The following is a 21878-nucleotide window of genomic DNA, read 5'->3' as shown; positions in this document are numbered from 1 at the left end:
TTTTTTCATGACCCCTCCCCCATCTTCAGGAAAAATGAACCACTGGAACCAGCTCTTATTCTGTAGTCTCAGCATCCCATCCTTGGGATTTTGAAGGGTCTCCTTACTCTATGTCCAAGTACAAGCCAAGTTTATTGCAAGATACACCAGAAGTAGGAGCCACAGTAGTCGCAGCGTGCACAAGTCTTCAATTGCTATGCTGTCCAGCTCTTTAAAGGTCATATAATTAATGGTTGGAAAAAGCAGAGCAAAAATGCGGGAGGACATATTATGACAGTATGACAAATAAACACTTTAATTTGCAGCTAAAAATATTTTAAGACCGAAACACATACGAAGAGGGGGAAGTGAAGTTATATGGAAAGTTCAAGCCTCACTAAGTCCTACCTTCTTCTCATAGTCCCTCTGCCATCTCATAGTACTCCTCGGCCACTTTCTTTAGGTGGTTCTATTCCAAAATATCAACAGCATGCAAAATACACCTGAAGCTTCCAACAAGATTCCATACCAAAAGGGAGAAGGAAAGTATGCATAGTCAAAGATTTAACAAACAATCACAATTTCCAAGGGAGATTTAGCAGTCAAGTTGCTCCACTATCACATAAGATTAGAAGTCTACAAAGCATCTAAGTTGATCTTCCTACTCTACAGCAAGTTTTACTCCCTTCTTCGATTCCATTTTAAGAGACACGGGCAGTTCCGAGTCCCGTGGGAGAGATCCCAACATTTGTATTATAAAATGTAATCAGGTGAGTAGCGAGGAGTCAGACGTTCTAGTCTTCTCCTCCACATCTCAGCACAAGGATGTGAATTCCTTCCACACACCCATTCACATGGTCTCTTCCCTTATGCAGTCAAGGGCACTCAGTGGGAGAAATAAGGATCCTCCGAGGATAAGCCATAATCCCTCTATCAGAGCAGTGACTGCAAAAGAACAAAAAAACTGATGGTGCCCACCTATTGTGAGTGATAGTGGAGGAAGCAGATATGAGGCGGTTTGGAAGGTGGGAACTGAGATGGAAGGGAAAAAAGAGGTTAGGGTAAGAAAGTAGGCACCCCAAGGAACTGTGCAAAGAAGTGAAGGTGGTCTATTTCAGTAAGACCATGTGTAATTCCCTGGAATATAGCAGGTATTAGCTAGGGAAGTATGGAGCCAAACTTGGGGCAGTAACAAGTCTGATGTCTATTTAGTAAACACCGTAACCAAAGGGTTCCAAGAAGAAGGGCCATTTGATCTGAGACCATCTTCACATCTTTAGAAGGATTATTCAAGGGGTGCTCATCACTTGGTGAATGGTTTGGTGGCAGGGGGACTCTTAGACTAGTTAAAGCAAGACAGAATTGAAAGCAAAGGTATCATAAAAGACAACTTCAAGGGATTAGACTCCATCTGCTGAACAAGATCTCACTGGCTATTTTAGAGATGCTATAAGCAAACAATGGCGGGATAGAAAAGAAAACAACTAAATGATATGCACAGAGCTAGAGATATGACTCAATGGACAAAGCCCTTGCTGCATTAGAAGTTCAGAACATCTGGTGCTGGAATTCTTCCTAAATTGAGTCCTCACATGCTTGAAGAAACAGGACACTGCAAGAGTGCTGATTTCTCAGATGTTGGAGCCATGCAGGCGGTTATTTTCAAACAAGGGGGAAAAAAGACAGCATATCTACTGTAGTTTTTCAATCAAGGTCCTACACAGTCTGACCGATGCTATAAAAAAGGGCAGTAGATGATGCTGTTAATACTTTCAAAGTTTTCCTAGGAGAAAAGAATCATAGAGCTGGGAGTGGGGTAACATAAATAGAATTGGCCAAATAGATCATATCACATGGACAAATGTGTCCTGGACTGCAGGGTATGCTATAATGAAGTCTGTTGAGGCACTGGAAATGACCCCATGGCACTGGCAGAGAATGCTGGAGTTAAGGCCAATGAAGCAATCTTCAAATTTTATGAGTGCCTTAAGAAGCCAAGAAATACAGGATTAGCTATTGAGGTTGAAGTTCCTGTTGTGAAAGACATTTTAGAAGCCAGTCTTCTATATATTTGCCTGGGGAAATGCTGGGCTTTTAAATTGGCTAGCAATACTGTGGTCACTGTACCCAGAGGGAATCAGACAAGGCGAAAACAGACAGTGGGTCCAAATGGCCAAAATGACTGAATGACTTGATTTTACTACTGCTGTATAATTCCTATTCTGTACAGAATAGGACTTGCCTAATGTTTCTGGGTCTTCTGAAATCAGGAAGTGGTTTTGTGTTTGCAACCTCTGCTGCATGATGTAATAAGCATGCTAGTGTTGGAAAATCAATAATACAGCTAACTGTGTAGTTAGGTGAGTATTTGTGGTATGAATATTACACTTAAAAGAAAATTTAACACCTGGAAATAAATCAAGTTTTTGCCATACTTTATATATTATCTTTTTGTACTGGCATTTAAAGTGATATTCTGGAAATGCATGATAAAGCTTTGAGAAGTTAATCCACTTCTTCCCAAGATTATTCCTATGGTCCCTGAAGGTAAAGGACCATAAACACCAGTGGTTATTTTGTGACATTCAACCTGTGGGGTTATTGTAAGAAATTTATCTGAGGCCAGATCCAGAGCTGCACTGCCTTCAGTAGCATGCATTAGATCATTGATACCTAGTCTTTGTTTTCCTGCAAGTTTGTTACCTCCTGGCTGACCAAAGAAAGATGGCTTGTTGTTTGCTGTGGGGCCTCGAGTTAACAGGCCCCTCCTTTCATTTCCTGATGGCAAGAGATTACCTCCTATTTGTCTCTTGGATTGACAATCCCTAGACAAATATTTTCCCTTCCCACAGCAGCTATAATACCCTGGAAGTCTTGGCATATCCTTATCATCATGGCCAGAAGCTCCTTGTGCTCTTCTGTGAGTACCATTTACTCCAAAGTGAGTGCACCTGATATTTTGAGGTCTGGAACTTTTAACCTTACAGTTTCATTGTAAATTGCCAAATTTACCACAATTAAAGCACTGGGTGTTTTGATATCTGAGACCTCTAGCTATAGCTTGTCCTACGATATTGTTTTGATGTTCTGGAGAGAGAATATTAACTGTTTCTCTTACCATTCATCTAATGGGGCTCCTTGTGCTTTTAATGGTCTAATTGCTCTCTGACATTCAGTGTTTGTATTCTCACACACCATGATCAGTGTCAATGCCTGTCTGGTCTCAGGATCTGGTGTGGCTCTATCTAGAGCTGAACCCAATCTCTGTAAGAATTCTGTGATGGCTTCTCCAGGGCCTTGAAATATCTTAGGAAATGAAGTGTTTGTTTTACCAGGCTCCTTAACCATGGGCCAAGCTCTTAAGGCTGCAGCACGACATTGTTTAATTACTACATCTTCAGATCGGGTTTGTTCTCTTAAGTCAGCATAACGCCCTTCACCAAGCAGTCGATCTTTAACAACATTTATCCCCCTTGTCATATTATGTTGTTCTGTTCTCGTGGCTTCATTTCTCCATCACGATAAGCACTGTAACTGCTGAGCAGCTTCTAATACAGCTGACACCAATGCCTTCCAATCTTGGAGAATAAGTTTATGCTGCATAACCCAGTTACTTAACATTTATTTAACATAAGTTGAATACATTTCATACTGTGCAATAGCCTATTTAAAATGCTTTAAATCTAGCTTATCTACTGGACACCATGCCATCTGATCATAAGCCTCACCACCATCATTAGCAGGGACATGTTGCATGAAGACTGGAAATGCCGATGACATCTGTGTAGCCCTAGAGAATTCCTCTATCAGAGCACTTGTCTCCACAGCCCTTTTGGCCTGTCTGCTTTCCTGTTCCTCTAGAATCTTTGCAGCCTCTCCGGCTTCCCATTTTTCTCTGTCCCCTTCTGCACACCAGTGCTCTGACCACCTGGCACGTGGAGCAGGGCAGGGCGGCAGTTGTGGGAAACACTGGCTCTCAATTACCAAGGGTATTTCCTTTACCAACGAGCGCTTCTCGTTTTCTAAATGCTTTAACCTCTACTTGCAAATTCTGTAGTTGTACAGCCAACTTTGCAATCCTTTCCAGAACGATAGAATTTACTGACCCTTCCAGCTTTCATATCTTATTGGTCTTTCTTCCAATCTTTTAAAAAATGTAATACAGTAAAAAGACAAAGAAAAAACAAAAAATTCCCTCTGAGTATAAAGTAGGAAAGAAATTTACAACAGCAGGTGTGATTTTTTGCTGACACTCTGAAACAGCATTGCTATATCTTTTAAACCTGTGTCTTTCTCCGAAACATTAGAAGTTAAGTTACCCATTATGCCCAAAGCCCATTGGGTGCCACCTGTTGACTTCAACCTTTTCCAAACCTACTTTATTCAGGGTTCCTTAATGCTTATACCTCCCTTCCAACCCACCTACTCTAGATAAGAGAGAAAAGAGGTTAATGGGAACAGAAGTAGACCTTGTTTAATTTAGTTCCTGGGAGTGATTCCTCCGGTGTAGTCGGCAGGATTTCAGCAGACCAGCAATTCCACCAAAGTTGCTGTTGGAACCTGGAACAGCAGCCAAAGCCTTCGCTGGAGCAGTTCTCTCTAGGAGTGTCTCAAAGTGGAGCAATGAACAGCCAAACAAGACCAAGACCCAAAAAGTGGTTCGACTTCTAAGTGGATAAACATCACCTGTTCTTTCACAAGCCTGTTCCCTATACCATACTTGGGATCAAAACAAAAACATGTTTACATCCAATATCTATCCCACACTTGGGATCAAAACAAAAACATGTTTACAGCCACTACAGGCATTTAAAGTGATATTTTGAAAATTATAATATAATTACATAATTTCTCTCTCTTCCTCTTCCTCCCCCTGACCTCTCTTATGTAACCACATCCTTTCTCCCTTTCAAATTCATGGATTCATTTTCTTTAATCATTGGTGTGTGTGTGTGTGTGTGTATGTGTATTCCTACAACATATATATATATATATATATATATATATATATATATATATATATATAAAATATGCTCAGACCCTGTGTATGTATGTATGTGTATATACGTATGTGTATATGTATGTATGTATGTATGTATATATATATATGGTTTTGGATAGCAAACTGGAGAAGACTATTTCTTCCCATTTTTAGAATTAGGCAGAAATATTGTAAGAACCAGAGGAACAAGAAGTCCTCTGTGAGCTTTCATCTCCTAGAAATGTGAGAGAAGCTACCCCTGTGAACGCTCCACATGCATGACACTAATGGTTGTGAAAGAGGGAAATCTCACAAGGCCACCGTGCTAGACAGAGAACTACAGGCAGCTAAGGAATACTGGGAAATACATTGTTTGGTTTTTTTTTTTTAATGAGACTATAATTGTCTCATGAAAATCTTGAGTACTGGGACTGAATAACAATTTATTATCTTTTCGGAAAGCTCTGGTAGAAAAATAAAATGAAAAAACACCATTAGTTGAAGAATGTGGGGAAGCAGAATTATCTCTCTAGAAGATACCAGCATCATACATTTTCATGTAGGAATGCAGATATTCTATACAAAGATGCTATGAGATCATTTTATAAGTGGTGCGTTTAGGGTCTGACATTCATACAGTGCACTAAATTAGCAAAACTTCCTGTGTTTCCTGGAACTACATGGTCCCAGCAGTGAGGCACATATTCATCAAGAGATAACATGGTTGCAGCCTATCTGTACCCAAAGAGTGCATGGATTGGAGCCTCTTCTTTTGTTTTGGGGCTCCAAAGATAGTTTGCTGAAATGAGTTTTGTTTTTAAGAACCTAGCTGCTTAGAGAGTCTGGCTACATATTGAAATGTTTGCTTCATGCTTGTCACTGAACAAAAATATGACAGATGAGGCGAGAGGATGATACAAATGAAGATGTCTTGGGGTCTGGAGAGAGGGCCAAACATGTGACTCTGATAATGCAAATCCCAAATACTTTTTTCAGTTGTATGATGACTTCATCTTTTTTTCATATTTGATTCTTTAAAGGATATGTTTTAAAGAAGAGGAACGAAAGCCACAGAAAGGTAAATAATTTCCTGAACTCCACTTAGTGAATAAAGGACTAGGTACCTTTTATTTAAACAATTAATCTTACAAGAATTTTTAACAGAACAAGACTTTCAGCCTCATTGTGTAAGGTAAAAACAATTAAACAGTCTTCAAACTTCCTTGGTTGGTTCAGAAGAAACCAAATGTTTGGGTTTTTAAAATATTTGATTCTTTCACATTTTCATCTGAAAAAAACTTTTTATATATACATATGTGTGTGTACATATTTGAAAAGCCAATCATTACCTTTATTAATAAATAACTTTAAGATGCATTTAGTTTTGTTCTTTGAAGCTAACCTTCATGAGCTGTGAGATCTTCTGTAAAGTGCTTATTTAAATGTTCAGAGCATTAAATTTAATTCTTAACATTCTTCTATTACTTCCACAGCCAGAAAAATGAAAACAAAGAAACAAAAGTCCCATTACTATCCCTATCACATTTCCATTACATCCTCAGAAGTTCCAGGTTCCATTACTAAGTGGCCGGGTAGCCCCTTGTCTTTTGCCGTAGCATGGCATTAGCACAGACACTGTGCCTCTTGGGTCTCTTCTGGCTTCTTAGTTCCAAGTCTGATCTAGTCAAGCTAGTTGAAGAAAGAACAACACATGTCTTTGATTTGACTGGCTTGTGTGGAATGTAGAGCATGAAGCAAGCAAGGTTTTAAAGCCAGAGTTTTCTTTGGGAGTTAACAAATTGAAAGATGTGAATGAGAAAGAGGAGAAGCCATTTGGAGGATGGTAGGAGTCAATGGGACATGAAATATTGACACCCTGGACTCTGGGAGCTGTGATGGGAACAGAGCTGGCCACTCAGTAGGTTCATTGGCATCTTCTGACAGTTTATAGGGAGCAATGCAGGGACTCAGAATAAAGGTTCATCTGCCTGGCTCCCTGCTATTCCTGTTTCATAAAGCACAGCTTGCTTAGCAGGGTGTTAGCTCCATCTCACTCTCCTACCTGCAGTGTTTGCTTAGACCTTTTAGGTCAATGGCCTGGAGTGGTCAAGGAGGGCTCCCAGCAGCCTGGGCTGTCTGGAAGAGACAATCTGAAGAGGCAGACGAGATGTATGTTACAATGACATTCTACTGAGTGACAGGATTGGATTACTATATTACTACTTCATCAAAAGCCAATGAGATGTCAGTTAGATTGTGACTCTTAAGTTTAGAGTTATGGACTTTTAAGTAAGTAGTAGAGTGAGGTGTTAACAGAGGCCATTGACCCCATAGCCTATACTTTGACTGGTAATTTTGATTTTGAAAGTACTTAGAGAGTCTAGAACAGTGATTCCCAACCTTCCTAATGCTGTGACCCTTAATACAGCTCCTCATGTTGTGGAACAGAATTAGTTTTGTTGCTACCTCATAACTGTAATTTTGCTACTGTTATGAATTATAATGTAAATATTTATATTTTCCAATGGTATTAAGAGACCTGTATGTAAAAGGGTCATTCAACCTCCAAAGAGCTCACAACCTACAGCTTGAGAACCACTGGTTTAGAAAGCTTAGTAAAGTTATATAATTCCAGGAAAAATATACAGTGGCTTGTCTTGAGAGGTACGGCAGAATATTGCCACTGGGAGCCAAGACAACTGAACAAGTGTTCCTACTTCCATGGCATCTCTCTTTCTCTCTGGGATTGCTAGATTTTCTCTGGTCTAGACTGCTCTATTCCTCCTTATCTCCAACTAGTGCACAACTGGCAACTTCCATCATGTTTTCTGCCTTTGCTGACCGATGACCATTTACTGTACTCTCAGACTGTTCCCTTGTGGTGCCCTTCAGCTACGTCTTGGCTTTTCATGTTCACTTTTGCCATGGAAGCAACACAGTAGCCATGGCACAAATGATAGAAAATTCTGATAAATATTATCAATGAATTGGTTAGAAAATTTAGGTAGACTATAAGACACCTCTTTGATGCTCATGGAATGTGGGTATCTAGCAACTCTTAGGAGCATGCTACATATGTACATGCTCAGGAATGCTCTCTGTGTTTCTGTTTTTCCATAGCACAGTCTACAGTTCAAAGCCCCAGAAAAAAGGACAGGTTGTCTAAGAGTTATTTAGGTGCCAGTCTTTAGGTGTTGCAGGCAGTAACAGGAAAATCAGACAGAGGAACCTAGAGTATTATCTGCATTTGCTTTCTTGTTGGAGCTCACCAGAAAGGGCAGGAAATTACACAGGAGGACATTAAAATGCTGTAGGAATTGGGGATGAAAGCTGAACAGACACAACAGCAAATGTCCTCATGCCCTTTTCATCTTTTTGCTTACCAAAGCACACGGCTCATCATTTGTTGACTGTTTTTATATTTGCACCATTCTGTAAAGATGAGGCCAGCCGTAATGCATTTCAAAGTAAAATATAAATGACTTTTAGGTCTTCTGTTCTGAATTATTTGTGACATGACTTCCTTCTTTTTGAACAGCCCACATCTGATCATGGGAAATGATAGTATTATAACCTTCTATCTGGCAAAATGTTAGCTTTGTATTCTTTATTTGCAGATACCTCGTCTATGTCTGTCTCTTATTTACCATTGTAGCAGGTGCTAAGGAAGGCAGTGAAACCATGGACAAAATGACATTATTGCATTTTAGTTGGTTTTGGATGTAGGAAAAATAAAATAGCACACATAAAGGTTATGAAATTGCATAATCAGATAAAAATATGTTCATGTGAATAAATGTAGTATGGTTGAGAGTGTAATTGTGCTAATATGTGAAGAGTTTTGTCCAGAATACCTAATTCTGTCTGAAAGGATATATTGGATCTGGGGAAAAGATGGATTTGTGATTGGCAGCTAGTTGATCTACATCTAGGCTATGTTAATCTAAATGACAAGTTCTGCTATTCATTTGTTCCAGAAGACAAGACAGAGATTGATTTACACATCAATTATTCTCCAGTGGAATCATACAAAGAATTTATTCCAGGGTCATTCCTCTTGGACATGGTCCTGTTTCGAAGCCTTGCAGCGAGATGCTGTTATTCTGCCCTTTGTCACTGGCACATACTCAGTCCACCTGTCTGCTGCTGTCTTCCCACTGTTAATGTCATGACTTGCCTCTGGCAGCATAAATAACTTTATTACTAAGCTGTAAAGTACAGCAAGTGATTAATATTGTATGACTTGCATTCCATTCAATTTTTCCTCTAATGGGAAGAGACCTCAGTATATTCTGGAAAATACATCCTTAAAACTGCTGAGTAGCATGTATTGAGTGAACTGCATAGCAAGCCCCATGGCTGGAAATTCTGATTGCAAGGTTGTTTTCAATAAATCCAGGTTTACTTCTGAGGTCCTCATTTACTTTAGGAATTCAATTGATTAAGGCAGCCTAACTCTCAGCAGTAACTACAAGAAATTAGATTTGACTGTGAAGCTTAAGCAAGCCCTCTGCTGACGATATGACACTCTCAGCATTATCAGGAGGCTGGCATGCGCTGCTTTGTTGAGGGAGGTAATTGACATTGAAAGCTTTTGAAAACTGAAGTTCATAGGAGTAGGCCCAAGCCAGTGCTGCTTGGTTTCATCACAGGTATTTCAATAAGATGTTAGTTGCCAGGTTCTAATGCCATGTTACGAAACCCAAGTTTAGGGAAGATATTAACCTCCTTTGCAATAAGCAGAAGTTAAGCTAGAAAGGATAAAAATAAAATTCCCTCTAGATCAGTGTGATTGCTCTTTAAGGAACAGAGGAAGAACAGGCTTTGTAGAAATAACAGACACAGCTTCGTTTGATGTGAGTTTATTTCTCCTGGGCCATTTAATAACTACATCTTAAAATGTCTCCCCTTTTTCTTGAAGATTGAGAATTCATTTTGCCCTTTGTTGCAAATGATGTCGAACAAAATCTTCAACAAAATTAAAGATACTGGGATCCAGTCCTAAGTTTTCCTGCCAGCCCACCGATTTTCAGCCTGGATGTCCCCATTGGAAAAAACACTTGACTGGCAATATTGATTCTTACAGAATTTTCCCGAGGGCTTCCTAGGGAGTGTTTTGTTTCTGGATCATTAACAGGGAAAAAATTCACCCTTTTCTCCTGCTCAAGAGCTGATTCTGGAATGCAAACAGGCATAAAGTTATAGGGATAAATAATGTATGAATAAATCTAATTTATGAATAAGTAGTACTTTTCAACTGTCCCTATGCTATTATTGGGAACACACCACTCATAAGACATTTCTAAGCACCATGACCTGCCAGGTAAACACCTGGCCTGACTCAGCAATTATCATAAGAAATGGCTTTACTTATTGAGACAGTACTTTAGCTTCCAAATTCTGACTTTGACAATGACAAAGGAATATCATTTTGGAGGACATACTCTCACTGGCATTTCATTGAAGGATTATGGTGATTTCCTTGAAAGTATTTTAACCTTTAACGTCCATGTTGAGTCTGTTAACCATTATTAATGCATCATGAATAAATTGTAATACAAATGTTACTGTGATGCAAATATCAAATTCATATTTTTGATCCCCTTTTCCAGACATTGGAGAACCTGGCTGTAAGTTCTAGAAAGGTCTGAGAAATGATTTTGTTTCTTCACTTTTCTGTTCTAGAGGCTAACACAAGGAGATGCTTAAAAATTATCATATTACTATCTACAAGTATTTATATTATTGTTAAATGTGTTAGGACCCAAACTTGTAGATACTTAAGCAAAAAGGAAATAAGCTATTGGTATGGCCAACCCTAGAATGGAATTTGTGTGCCTGGCCTTAGGAGTGACATTGAGGGACCAAAATGCATATGCCTTGGCTTCATTACACAGTGTCTTTTATTAGGGGAATCCTGACCGTAAGTAGCGTATAATTCTTATTAGTGCTTTGGTATCAAGTATGGGTCCCTTCCCTTCCTTGTTTTGAGGGTTTCTTTAAACTTTTGGTGTATTGGTCAGTTCTTGTCAACTTAACACAAACTAGAGGCATCTGAGAAGGGCCTCAGTTGAGGGATTTCCTCCATCAGCTTGGCCTGTGGGCATGTCTATGTGGCATTTTTTTGATTTACTGTTGGTGTGGGAAGGCTCAGGCCACTGTGGATGGTACTATCCTTAGGCACGTGGCCCCAGGCTGTATAAGAAAGCAAGCTTAGTAGACTTGGAGAGCAAGCCAGTAAGCAGAATCCTCCATGGCCTCTGACTTAGTCCCTGTCTACAGATTCCTCCCTTGTGTTCCCACCTTTGCTTCCCTGGATGGTGGACTGCACCCTGCAAGCCAAATAAAATAAGCCCTTTCTTCCCCAAGTTGGTTTTGTTAGTGCTTTATCACAACAATTAAAAGTAGATGGGGACAGTGGGGAAGTTAGGGACCTGGACAAAGCTTGTAAGAAGTTTTTCTTTTTTTCAAGAATTTGTTAGTTTATCCTTTAAAAGTTAGTTATGGGAAGTTTAAAAAAAGAGTTTAATTATACTTTCATCTTGCTAATCTTTTAATGTGAAACAAGAATTTTCCTTTTGTTTGGAGAACCATCTGATTCTGCATGTTGTTGCTAAGATTTCTTGAAAACGGAGCCAAGACATAAAGGCACTTGCATCCAACCTTCATGGAAAACCCTTCCAGATATTTAAGGTTGTCTGTTCAGCTGAATATAGTGCTGTTTCCCATGATCCATTTGATGGGCATGTTTGGTTGTCATTGTTTGCTGTTATGATTTCTCATCATGGGGTTTTTCCAAAATCTTTCGGGACAATCGAACTTTGGTTTCTGCCATGCTCACTTGAAGAGTTAATGGAATTGCATGCTTATGACCATGGGTAAAGTTGCCAGTAAGATTTGGGAATAAGGCAGTAGGGTTGAGGAGCAAACATCTCAAAAGGGTAAACGGAGTAGGCAAATGCATGCAACAGTGCCAGGTAGCCATGTGGCCACTGTGTCCTAGGCGTCAGCTGGTGTTCAAGATAGTGTGTGAGAAGCATCTTCTTCTCTGGTGACTCGGCTTTAACAAATGCAGCATTCTGCTTTTGCATTTTCATTGTGTGTAGGAGGGGCAAACACCTCCATATAAAAGCATACAACGTAGCGTGATGATGAGAATGCAGGAGCAAAGGAGGGGCCAAATTGGAGTGGCTGCTTAGAACAGCAGAGAGTGGTCGGCTCTAGTAATGGGAGTGTTTCAGATCCCAAGCCACTTCCACTTGTCCAGAGTTCCAGTTATTAAACAGGAAAGAACATAAAGTTCTTGAATATTGTTATATATTTTAAATGTTTACATCAAGACTGTTCATGCACACCAGATGTTGTTCATAGTGGCTTTTGGGGAGAGGAGTTCGAGACAGGGTTTCTCTGTGCAGCCTTGGCTGTACTGGAACTGGACTGTAGACTAGGTTAGCCTTGAACTCAAGAGATCTGACTGTCTCTCCTTTGCCTCCTGAGGATTAAAGGTGCGAGCCACCACTGCCTGGCTCAAGGGCCTTACTTTCAAAAGCCCCCTAAGCAATGAGACTCATTAATAATCGCATGAACGATGAATTCTCTGTGAGAATGCTTATATGACTCTATGCCTAAGTGTTGTTTGGAGATAGTGCCAGCCCGTCAACGTTAAAGTTGCTTTAAATGTTAAACTGTGGCCCAATGATTTTCTTCCACATGAGCCTCTCCACTCATATGCACATGGATAGAGCATATTACAGCAAATGAGAAGCAATACTAACCAGGATGGATGGCTTGCAGCCTATCTCATGTGTGGTGCAGTGGTGTGTGATGTGTGTGAGCATGTGTGCGTGTGTGTGTGTGTGTGTGTGTGTGTGTGTGTGCATTCGTGTGTGTGTGTGTGTGTGTGTGTGTGTGTGTGTGTGTATGTGTGTAGACTTTAAAGAACTACAGCAACTATATAGCAGTGGAAAATGAAACAAATCATGGAGGACTTGACAGAATTTTAGAATAAATGTAACCAAGAACCCAACAATTCGCCTTTTCAAGAAAAGCTACTGGCAATGGCCAGACAATGTTTGCATTTTTCCAGCCCTTACACCATTTCCATGTAGAGCTGTTATTCTGTCTCAAGGCATTGACTGACCTGCAAGTGAGCACCAAATCACTGTTTGCCCATTGAACCAGATAACATTTACCAAACAACATTCTTAGCTGAGGAGCTTGGGATGTTGAATGATTCAGCCTTCAAACTGGAGTTGCGGCTTATGTTGAACATAAAAATGTATTAAAGAAAATACCCAATACAGGAGATTTTCACAGATTCTTATCTAGATAAAGCATCCTAGAATCCCACAGGTTCCGGGGTTCTTCTGAAAGCACACACAATCATCACTCATTCTGGCACAGTCTAAAGGGATTTGGCCAGCTCTGCCTCTTCTCCTGTGGCTTAGTTCTGGCAGGTATGGCTTTCAGTGATAGATGCCACCAACATGCCCAGGCAGCATGAACATAAAAAAGCTGTGGTGCCTTGGAGAAAAGAGTAGCAGGGAAAGTGATAAAATGTGATGAACACGCATATTTTTTCACAGTTGCTGGTCGTTTCCTCTTTTAAAAGGAAAGAAAAAGGAGTGTATGTTGGGAAACCTTACCAGGAAGAATAACCTTTAATCGGGGGTGATCTAACTGATAGTAAATTGTGGGTGGATGTTTAAGAGGAATGAATGGTGCTTTAATGAGCTCCCATAAACTGGGAGAAAATCATGAGATAACTGACAGTTATTCCAGTGTGAAAACTTTCATTTTAGTCTGAATCAGAGTTTGATTCTTCAGGCTTGACCAGGCACTGACAGGACTAATGTGTTGACTTAACATGATTGACTGAGTGGATTAAAGAAGATTTCAAAATATACTTGGCATGTTCAGAGGTCATGAATACACAAAATTGGTTTGCACTGTTTATTTTTAGTTTTTCATAACTAATTTTGTTCTTCTTACGGAGGTGAAAGCTTTTATTTACGTTAAAAAATTATAGGATTATTGATCATTCATGTGTAACAAAATAAGAAAGCCAATGAAAAAATGGTAGATGAGGTGGAAATGATGAAATGTGAAGGTAACACTTGGGATGTTGCATTAACGTTTAGACTCAGTCAGTTGAGGGAGACCTAAGATTACAAAGTGGTTGTTGGGTTTAAAAAATGCAGTTGCACACCTGTCCTCAGTATGATTTGTCTGCTTCAAGCTGAGAGTTTCTGATTCTGCCCAGTTCTGCATCTACTTTGCTATTGTGTGATTGGCTCCAAAAACAGCATAAACAGGACTACGAAGAATGTTTTGTTTTAGATTTTTTCCTTTACACCTACGGATTTGAAGTTATAGATTTCATTGAAATAATGCAACTTTAATGTTGAATGAAGAATTGTATGTTGCTGCTGCCAATTTTCAATACTGGTTTTGATATTTACTCACCTGTTTTTAGGTATATGTGATAGTTTATTAAAGGAGGTATTTTTAAATTTGACCTATAATAAGAAATTTATTGAATGTAAATTTAATAAACAATTTATAATATAGAAATTTATAAGGTATCAATTTCATGCTTATTAAGTGCAATATATATGTATTTATACAAATATATTTATATTAGTTATATAAGAAAGTTTCACAAAACAAGATTACAATGTTACCATTGGTAACTTTGTTGGATAAGAACCCGTAGAGTGTGTAGACCTCCTACATCAGTGTGTTGGCACCATTCTGACAGTCCAGTCTCATACAATCCCATAGAAGAAGTACAATGCCAGTTAGAAAAAGTAACTCCCTCATCTTTTAAAATCAGAATCTGGTCACAGGGCCCTAATGTGACACCATAGGCCAAGGCCTTATAGGTATTTGAGGCATAGTTGACTCTATATAGTAGTGTATAGTTACAGAGTAGAGTATCTCAAAGACAAGAACTTTGAATTAGGTTCCCTGTCCAGGCTCTTGGTGGTCCTAGGCACTGAAAGGAGAGGCATCTATCTAAGAGCACTATTCAGCCATTCATTCCATTCTATCATTTAACAATGAAAATTTCCACATTGACACTTCCCCATCTTTTGGTACCTTTCTGTCTTTTATTTTTTATTTTTTTTCTGATTGAGGCAGTTTTTCTTTAATTTTATTTAAGTAATTTATTCCGATTAAATCTCAGTTGTTATCCCCTCACTTGTATCTTCCCGTTCCCCCTTCCTCCCTTTCTCATCCTATTCCCCTCCCCAGGTATATGACAGAAGAGGACTTCCTCTCCCACCATATGATCACAGCCTACCAGGTCTCATCCTGGTAGCACTTCCTCTGAGTGCCACAATGTCTCCCCACCAAGAGGAAGAGGTCAAATAGGGGGCACCAGAGTTCATGTCAGAGTCAGTATCTGCTCTCCACACAACTGTGGAGAATGTGCTGTCCATTGGCTAGATCTGGATAGCGGTTCTAGGTTTACTGCTTGCATTATCCTTGGTTGGTACAGCAGTTTGAGCAGACCTCTCTGGGTCCAGATCCACCAGCCTTGATGGCCTTCTTGTAGGTTTCTAGGTCTCTCCAGATCCTTCTATTTCCCCATTTTCTCTTAACTTCTCTAATTTGGAGTCCTAATAGGAAGTCCCAGTATCTATTCCAATCTCTTGCTAAGTGAAGACTTTCAGGGGACATCCCTGTTAGGCTAGTGTCCAAGTGTAAGTGAATATATACCATGTGTATTTTTCTGGGTCTGGGTTAACTCACTCATGATGGTCATTTCTAGTTCATCCATTTGCCTGCAAATTTTAGGATTTCCTTGTTTTTAATAGCTGAGTAGTATTTCATAGTGTAAATGTACAACAGTTTGTTTATTCATTCTCTGACTGAGGGATATCTAGGTTTTTTCCATGTTCTGGCTATTATGAATAAGGCTGCTATGAACATGGTTGAGCATATGTCCTTGTTGTGTGCTGGAGCATCTTCTGGGTATATTCCAATAAGTGGAGTAGCTAGGTCTTAAGGTAGCCATATTCCCAGTTTTCTGAGAAAATGCCAGATTGATTTCCAAAGTGGTTGTACAACTTTGTACTCCCACCAGCAATGAAGGAGTGTTCCCCTTTCTCCACATGCTCGTCAGCATATGCTGTCACTTGAGATTTTAGTCTTAGCCATTCTGATGGGTGTAAGATGGAATCTCAGAGTCATTTTGGTTTGTGTTTCTCTGATGACTAAGGATATTGAGCATTTCTTTAAGTGTTTCTCAGCCACTCGATATTCCACTGTTGAGAATTCTCTGTTTAGTTCTGAGCTCCGTTTCTCAATTAGGTTATTTGGTTTGGTGGTGTTTAATTTCTTAAGTTCTTTATATATTTTGGATATTAGACCTTTTTCAGATGTAGGGTTGGTGAAGATTGTTTTCCCACTCTCTATGCTGTCACTTTGTTCTGTTGACAGTCTTCTGCCTTACAGAAGCTTCTCAACCTCATGAGGTCCCATTTATTAATTGTTGGCCTTAGAGCCTGGGCTGTTGGAATTCTGTTCAGGAAGTTGTCTCCTGTGCCAATGAGTTCCAGGAGCTTCCACACTTTTTCTTCTAACAGATTTAGAGTCTCTAGTTTTATGTTGATGTCTTTAATCAACTTGAGTTTTGTGCATGGTGACAAATATGGGTCTAATTGCATTTTCCTACATGTAGACATCCAGTTAGACCAGAACCATTTGTTGAAGATGCTATCATTTTTCCATTGAATAGATTTGGCTTCTTTGTCAAAAATCAAGTATCCATAGGTGTGTGGGTTTATTTCTGGGACTTTGATTTTATTCCATTGGTCAACCAGCTTATTGCTATGCTGGTACCATGTTGTTTTAATTACTGTTGCTTCATAGTACACCTTTTGATCAGGTATGGAGATTCCTCTTGAGGATCTTTTATTGTACAGGATTGTTTTAGCTATTCTGGGTTTTTTGTTTTTCCATATGAAGTTGAGAATTGATCTTTCAATGTCTTTAAAAAATTGTGTAGGTATTTTGATAGGGATTACATTGAATCTGTAAATTGCTTTTGGTAACATGGCCATTTTTACTATGTTAATTCTCCTGATCCATGAACAAGGGAGAACTTTCCATGTTCTGATGTCACCTTCAATCTCCTTCTTCAGATATTTGAAAATTTTTTCAAGAAGTCTTTCATTTGTTTGGTTAGAGTTACTCCTAAATCACTTATATTACTTTTGGCTATCATTAAGGGTATAGTTTTCAAACTTCTTTCTACATGATTTTCATTTGTATACAGGAAGGCTACTGACTTTTTTGAGTTAATTTTGTATCCGGCCACTTTGTTGAAGGTGTTTATGAACTGTAGGAGTTCTCTGGTGAAATTATTGGAGTCACTTATGTACACTATCATATAATCTCCAAATTAGGATAATTTGACTTCCTCCTTTCCCATTTGGCTCCCCTTGATCTCCTTTTGTTGTCTTATTGATCTAGCTAGAACTTCAAAAGCTATATTGAAGAGATATGGAGAAAGTGAGCAGCCTTGTCTGGTCCCTGATTTTGGAGGAATTTCCTTGAGTTTCTCTCCATTTAATTTGATATTGGGTATTGGCTTGCTATATATAGTCTTTATTATGCTTAAATATGTGCATGTATCCTTGATCTCTCTAAAAGTTTAAACATGAATGGGTGTTGGAGTTTGTCAAATGTTTTTTGGCATCTAAGGTGATGATAATGTGGTTTTTTTCTTTCAGTTTGTTTATATGGTGGATTACATTGACGGATTTCTGTATATTGAATCTTCCCTACATGCCTGGAATGAAGCCTACTTTTTCATGGTGAATGATATCTTTGATGTGCTTTTGGATTCGGTTTGTGAGTATTTTATTGAGTATTTTTGCATCAATGTTCATAAGAGAAATTGGTCTGAAATGCTCTTCCTTTGTTAGGTTTAGGTATCAAAGTGACTGTGGCCTCATAGAATGAGTTTGGTAATGTTCCATCCATTTCTATTTGGTGGAGTAGCTTGAAGAGAATTGGTATTAGCTATTCTTTGAAGTACTGGTAGAATTCTGCACTGAAACCATCTGGCCCTGGCCCTGGGAGATTTTTAATGATTGCTTATATTTATGTAGAAGAAATCAGACTGTTTGTTTATCTGATCTTGATTCAACTTTGGCAAGTGGAATGGATCAAGAAAATCATCCATTTCCTGAAGATTTTCGAATTTTGTGGCATATAAGCCTTAGAAATAGGACCTAATGATTCTTTGTATTTCTTCAGTGTCTATTGTTATGTCTCTCTTTCCATTTCTGATTTTGTTGATTTGGATAGTGTCTCTCTGCTTTTTAGTTAGTTTGGCTAATGGTTTGTCTATCTTGTTGATTTTCTCAAAGAACCAGCTCCTGGTTTTGTTGATTCTTGGAATTGTTTTCTTTGTTTCTAATTTATAGATTTCAGCCTCCGTTTGATTATTTACAACCATCTATTCCTTTTGGGTATTTCTGCTTTTCCCCCCTAGGGATTACAGATGTGTCATTAAGTTGCTTATATGAGAGGTTTCCAATTTGTTTATGAAGGCACTTAGTCTATGAATTTTCCTCTTAGCACTGCTTCCAATGTGTCCCATAAATTTGGGTATGTTGTACCTTCATTTTCATTGATTTTTTTCAAAGAATAATTTCTTTCTTTATTTCTTCCCTGACCCAGTTGTCATTAAGTATAGAGTTGTTTAGTTTCCGTGTGTGTAGGCTTTTTGTTATTTCTGTTGATGTTGAACTCCAGCTTTAGAGCATGGTGGTCTGATAGGATACAAGGTATTATTTCAATCTTTTTGTATCTTTAATCTTCTTGAGGATTTCTTTGTGACTTAATATATGATCAGTTTTAGAAAAGGTTCCATGAGGTGCTGAGAAGAAGGTATAATCTTTTGTGTTTGGGTGAAAAGTTTTGGAGACATCTGTTAGATTCATTTGATTCATGACATTGGTTAGTGTCATTATTTTTTGTTTAGTTTCCGCTTCATTGACCTATCTTTGATGAAAGTGGGGTTTTGAGGTCTCCCACTATTAATGTGTGGGGATCAATCTGTGCTTTGCTAATATTTCTTTTACAAATGTGAGTGCCCTTTTATTGGGTGTGTAGATGTTCATAATTGTGATATCATCTTGGTTGACTTTACCTTTGATGAGTATGAAGTGTCCTTCCTTATATCTTTTGATTAAAAGTCTATTTTATTGGATATTAAAATGGCTACACCAGCTTGTTTCTTGTGTCCGTTTGCTTGGAATACCTTTTTGCTTGGAATACCTTTTTCTAGCCTTTTACCCTGAGGTAATGTCTATCCTTGTAGCTGACCTGTGTTTCTTGATTGCAGAAGAAGGTTGGGTCTTGTTTATGCATCCATTCAGTTTTCTGTGTCTTTTTATTGGAGAATTGATACCATTGATGTTAGGAGATAATAATGACCAATGACTGTTAAGTCCCTTGATTTTGATGTTGGTTGTAGTAGAGTGTTTGTGTGGTTATGTTTTGCAACAGTGAAGTTATCTATTTCCTGTGTTATTTTGGTTGTACTTTTTCACTTTGGGTTGGAGGTTTCCTTCTAGTAACCTATGTAGGGCTGGATTTGTAGATAGGTACTGTTTGAATTTGATTTTGTCATGGATATCTTTTTTTTTCCATCAATTGTTATTGAAAATTTTGCTGGGTATAGTAGTCTATCCTGGCATCTGTGGTCTCTTAGGGTTTGCAGGACCTCTGCCCAGGTCCTTTTGGCTTTTATGGTATCTGTTGAGAAGTTGGGTGTAATTTTGATAGGTTTGCTATTATATGTTACTTGGCCCTTTTCCCTTGCCACTTTTAGTATTTTTCTTTATTCTGTGCATTTTGTGTTTTGATTATTATGTGGTGTGAGGATTTTCTTTTCTGGTATATTTTATTTGGTGTTCTGTAGGCTTGCTGTATATTTATATACATCTCCTTCTTTAAATTGGGGAAATTTTCTTCTATGATTTTGTTTAAGTATTTCCTGGGCCTTGGAGTCAGACTTCTTCTCTTTCCTCAAGGCCTGCTATCCTCAGGTTTTGTCTTTTCGTAGTGTCCTTGATTTCTTGGATGTTTTGTGTCATGAATTTTTCAGGTTTAACATTTCCTTTCATGGTTGCATCAACTTTTTAAGTTGTATCTTCTATTCCTGAGTTCCTTTCCTCCATCTCTTGAATTCTGTTAGAGAAGCTTACCTCTGCATTTCCTGCTTTCTTCTCTAAGTTCTCTCGTTCCCGGCTTTCTTGTCTGTGCTTTTATCATTGTTTCCATTTTCATCTTCAGATCTTGAATTGTTTTATTGATTTCCTTCATCTGTTCTTTTTTTCCTGAATTTCTTTGAGTGATTTCTTCATTTCCTCTCCATAGGCCTCTTTAATATCCTCAATCTGTTTGGCTGCATCTTCCTGCATTAGTTTATGGATTTTATTAGTTTTCTCCATTATCATTTTCATTACTAGGGATTTGAGGTCATTTTTCCTGTTCTTCAGTTGTATTTGACTTTCTGTCTTTTTTTTTAATTGAGCTCACAAACACCCTATCGATAATCACAGATAGGCCAAGAGAATGGTAGCACTAAGGTTTATTGGAACATTCTGGTAGAGACACTGGGGCTTGCCCATGGTGCTCTTGATGTACAAAGCCCAGATGTTTTGCCAACTCTTCTTGAGGAAGAAGAAATTGATGGCCAGGTGATGTCATAGACCAGCTCATCACCCATCATCACGTGGCCAACAGCCCAGCTACTTCTTTCTTTGGAACTTGATCATGTATTTCACCTCACTGACTTTAGCCACCATGTTTCATTGTGTCTCAAAAGGGAAGGGAACTTGCCAGCCTTGTCTAGGTCTGGGCTTAGGATACCTTTGATCTGCTTTATTAGAGGCTCAGAGGGAAAAAAAAGGCATCACACTTCTTGGCTAGCTTTTTGACAAACTTCTTGTTCTTATTAATCTTCTTCAGTGCTTTGATGTCCATGTGGAGGATGTCCATAGCCTTGGATTTATCACAGTGATGGTGGGCCCCAGAATGCACATGGAGAACTTGGGGTGACAAGTGGAATTAAGCCTGATTGTGCTACAGAAGTGTTTGTTCTTCTGTGGGCTGTAGTTCTTCAGGCTAATCTGCAACTCCACTATTTCCAGAAACTTGTAGCACTTGCTCTGGTTCCTGTGCAGTGTTTCCATCACTGCCTAATACAAAGTCACTGAGAGACTTTGCTGTTCAGGGCTGCTAAAGCTGCAAACACCAGAAAAGAGCCCTCCATATTTTTCTTTGATGTTCTGGAGAGAATTTGTTCAACCACGTTTAAAAGAACTATCTAGATCTACACTAATCAGTTATAGGCAAGGAAGATAGAAAATAGGATTGTATGGCCCAATTTTCCAGCATTTCCATTTTAATAGCCTGTATCAAAGCATAGATCACAACATGTAGGGGCCCCATGAGTCAAACAGCTTCCCTAAGTGACATTGACTATAGCTACAAATATCCTAGGGATTTGTGAACCTTAGTTTTGAGCTTCTCAGATTTTAAGGGACATTGATAAGTAGCAAGCCTAAGAATCCAGCAAATGAAAGTGTGATTACTCAGAATTGCATGGGAAGTTTCTAGAAGAGATGAGGCTAGACTCACATCTATAGCACCATGATACATATTCAATGTAATAGATTTAGAATCCTACTGGTATTAAAAATTGCTTCATGTTGGATGGTGGTGGCACACATCTTTAATTCCAGCACATGGGAGGCAGAGGCAGGTGAATCTCTGTGAGTTCAAGGCCAGCCTGCTCTACAAAGTGAGTCAATGCTACACAGAGAAACCTTGTCTTGAAAAACAAAACAACAACAAAATGCTTCAAAATGTAACAAGTCTCTTCGTCATC

General features: G+C 38.8%; 1 pseudogene; it reads right to left on the bottom strand.

Annotated features, from left to right (window-relative positions):
- Positions 1-20337: 20337 nt before the first annotated feature.
- On the bottom strand, positions 20338-21221 carry LOC127195533 (60S ribosomal protein L10a-like; annotated as a pseudogene).
- Positions 21222-21878: the final 657 nt, after the last annotated feature.

This window comes from Acomys russatus, chromosome 11 (genome assembly GCF_903995435.1).
Source record: "Acomys russatus chromosome 11, mAcoRus1.1, whole genome shotgun sequence".
Taxonomy (NCBI): domain Eukaryota; kingdom Metazoa; phylum Chordata; class Mammalia; order Rodentia; family Muridae; genus Acomys; species Acomys russatus.
The sequence above is the reverse complement of the archived record's forward strand: the minus strand, read 5'-3'. Positions and strand labels throughout refer to the sequence as shown.